Consider the following 4,136-nt stretch of genomic DNA (forward strand, 5'->3'; position numbering starts at 1 on the left):
TGAAGGAATGTGAATGCACATTTTTCATAAGTTCTTTTTTCCTTGAAATTATCTTAGTAAAATCTGTCGTACTTATGTGTGCCTCCTGTACCATAAATTAATAAAAGGTAAAAAATTAAAAAAAAAAAGCATTTTGTAATCAAATTAGAATATTTATCGCTGTAAAGATATTTGTATATCTATATACATTTTTTAACAAATTTAAATTCTTATTTAAAGTATTAACTTTTGATTGCATTAGAGAGAGGAATTTAACTTATGAAAGTATAACTTATGATAAATAAACTTTCCAGTGAGATAGATATATTAAACTTAAAGATAAATGTATTCCATAATCATAGTGTTTAGACTAGACTGAAAAAATTCCGCATCAAATTACGGTAAAAAGTACCGGTAATTAGGAAACCGGCACTTTTAACCGAAACAAGTCACGGAATAAGAAAATGCTGTTATACCGTAATATTTACTGTAATAAAATCACTGAATCATTCTAATTGAATAAATAATTCTGCAAAAATTACGATATAATGCTGTACGGTAAAAATGGATTTTAAACTATAAAAATTGATTTTACGGTAAAAATGGATTTTACTTAAAAAAGTAAATGTTACGATAAAAAGAAAAACTCACGGTAAATGGATTTCACAAATTATGGCCCCAAAGTGCCTGTACTAAAAAAAAGCGTGATTCGATCTGTAATTCTTTTCTGTGTAAGAGAATTAATTTCGTTCAAGGTTGATAACCACAAATAAAATTACCTAACAATAGATAGTCATTTCGGTTATAACAAACCATCATCAGTCCCGAGTCACTTAATGAAGGTAATTTTCTGTATATTTTCGTCATTCTGTGTTGTGACACAGATGATGGTACTTGTGTTAGTATAACAAAGTGTGTATAACCAAGTATTATTCTGAGATAAAATATTTTTCCAGTTTTGTGCCTAAGATAAGCAATGAATCCCTACCATCACAATCTATTTCCCATTAAAGTTCACGTTTAAAATTAGTTACTTAAAAGAGCCACAATTAAATATTATAAAGCCACGGATTTAAATTAAAAATTATTAAAGGGAAAAGAAATTTACTCATGGAACTGATCTAAAATCGTAAAAAGATCAGCCTTCACAAAAAAAGTATGAAACACTTTTATTTCGTGAAAGAAAATGAAATGTGATAATGGAATAAAATGAAAAATAACTTAAAATCTGCTTCAAAAGACTTTTCTACAACGAATTCCCTTTCCGCAAATTTGTTACTTTTACTATCTTATATTAACTGCCATATGTTGCGAAACATGGTTAGGGTGGATCTGGCAACAGCTGGAAAGTCATGTGTTTTGGAAATTTGATTTTCATTCTGGAGTCATTTATTTAAAATTCAGTTAATTAAAGAATTCTTTATTCACACCTTGTTTTGATCGATTTTTACAGTGAAATGGCGCACATCAGAAGAGTGAACCGTTAGTAATTATCTTTTGGGAATAAAGATCAGATCTTTATGATACTATTATCTGAAAGTTTTGAAATTTATAATGAATTTCTCTTTTTTTTACTTTTATGACTTATTGTCAATGATTATTTAACTCTCGTTAAGCGCATTCTTCCTTATTGTTTTCTATTAATGGAAGTGTTAAATACATAGAATTCATACATAGAATACACAGAAAAAAACTTGTATGATTTCGATTTTATGATCTCATTCTCACGTGGCGTACGAATATGGTTACGTCCTCATGGCTTAGAGCAGTGGTTCCCAAAAGGAACCGCTGATCTTTGACATTTCCCGGAATCCTAAGGTTACGGGGAAAGGTCAAAGGGGTTGGGAATTCTTTTCAACAGGCAAATATTTTTAAAAAAATTTAATAAGCTAACCAATAATCGATTATTTATTTGATCTTAATTTTTATTTTCTGTCATTTTCATGAAATTATTCAATAAAAAAAGGAAGTAACAAAATTTAAAAAAATACTTTTTTACCCTATTCATGCATAAATGTTTACAAAATAACCAAATTTAATGATAAAGAATTATTTTTCTCTTATAACCATTCTAACAGTTTAAATCAGTTCTATTTTTAAAACTTTTAATAGACTAACCGATAATCGATTACTCATTTAATCTTAATTTTTATTTTCGGTCATTTTCATGAAATTATTCAATAAAAAAATGAAGTAACAAAATTTAAAAAAGTAATTTTTTACCCTATTCATGCATAAGTATTAACAAAACAACCAAATTTAATAATAAAGAATTATTTTTCTCTTATAACCATTGTAACAGTGTAAAAACAGTTCTATTTTTAAAAACTTTTAATACGCTAACCAATAATCGATTTTTCATTTAATCTTAATTTTTATTTTCGGTCATTTTCATGAAATTATTCAATTAAAAAATGAAGTAACAAAATTTTAAAAAATAATTTCTTACCCTATTTATGCATAAGTATTAACAAAATAACCAAAATTAATAATAAAGAATTATTTTTCTCTTATAACTATTCTAACAGTTTAAGACAGTTCTATTTTTAAAAACTTTTAATAGACTTACCGATAATCGGTTATTCATTTGATCTTAATTTTTATTTTCATGAAATCACTCAATAAAAAAATGAAGTTACAAAATTTAAAAAAATGATTTTTTACCCTATTCATGCATAAAACTATAAGCTTATTTTATTCAATACGATTTATGCATACATCAAAAACTACTCGATAGAAAGACGCTATATGAACTGCCTTGTAGAAAACCTAATTATAAGATTGTTATTGATGAAACAATTAATAAATTTCATTATTCACATTAAATTGTTTTAAATTAATATTTTAATTTTATTTTTTTAATATACATTTTCACAGCTGAGTTTTTCTTTTAAAAAGTCGGGGTTCCACTAAAAGAAGATTGTCTTGTTAGGTTTCCGTAGCTGTAAAAAATTGGGAACCTCTGGTTTAGAATTTGGCTTTGAATCTTGTATTTCCCTAATGCAAACCTCAGTTTAAGCAACTAGTTACAAAATAATACATTTTTTTAATGAGCATATCGTTTTTATTTCGGAGAGTGTAAGATTTTTGACACTAAATTTATGAATGCTTACGAAAATATGGTTCCTTTCGGTTAGCGGTTAGAAAATAGTTAATTAAATGGGGTGTGCAATTATAAGGTTAAATATTTATTCATATTTAAATTACCTGTATGTAAAAAAGGAAAAAGAAAAACACGAATACCTTTTTATCTTATGATCGCATTCTTAAGTACTCTCGTATTGGTTGCATCGTCGTATTGAAGGAACCTAGAACAGATCTTAAATATGTTAATTAATTATTCAATATATTATATTAAGTTAGGAAACCGTGCAAAAAACAGCACTTTCTTTGAATAAAATTATTATTATTTTGTTTTTGTTTTATTTTATTTATTCATAATTATTATGTTTTACGTAAGGATCTGGTTTTTTTCCCTAAAAGTAGGTGGTGTACCCACAATCTATAAATTTTTGTCCTCCATGAGAATGGTCAACAATTTTACGACACAGATCATTAAATATGTCCTGGCAATTAATAAAATTCGCTGTCAAACTACCATTGCGCGTGGAAAAAAAACATGAATAATTTTTGATCTTTAGCAATCTCACGCACTAATTGATGATGCAATAACTACGATTATTGCATCATCATTGTTCTAGGATAGACCTTAAGTATTCTAAATGAGCAGCGATGGCTTAGGGAATAGAGCAGTCGCCTTCCAATGAGGTGAACCGGGTTCGAATCCCAGCCATGGCTGGTCGATACGAATTCCGCACCCGGCTTTCACCGACGTGAAATATCTCATATCATGGTAGACAGATCATGGGTTAGACTCGAACCCATGATCTGTACTCTAACCGTTAGAGTCCCCTTGTCGTCTGGTTTACTGTGGGAGGTACTCATGGTCTTCCTCTCCATGTAACGCAAATGCGGGTTAGTTCCATAAAAAAGTCCTCCACGAAGGTAAATTTCTCCCAATACTTGATCCAGGAGTTCCCTTGTCTTCCGAATTGGGTTCAAAATTACAAGCCAACGGAGATGAACATTAGTAGTCGTAAACCAAAAAATTGGATCGGGTGTTCAACAAGGGTTATAAAGCATAATATATATATATA

The sequence above is a fragment of the Parasteatoda tepidariorum genome, chromosome 8 (genome assembly GCF_043381705.1).
Source record: "Parasteatoda tepidariorum isolate YZ-2023 chromosome 8, CAS_Ptep_4.0, whole genome shotgun sequence".
NCBI classification, from domain to species: domain Eukaryota; kingdom Metazoa; phylum Arthropoda; class Arachnida; order Araneae; family Theridiidae; genus Parasteatoda; species Parasteatoda tepidariorum.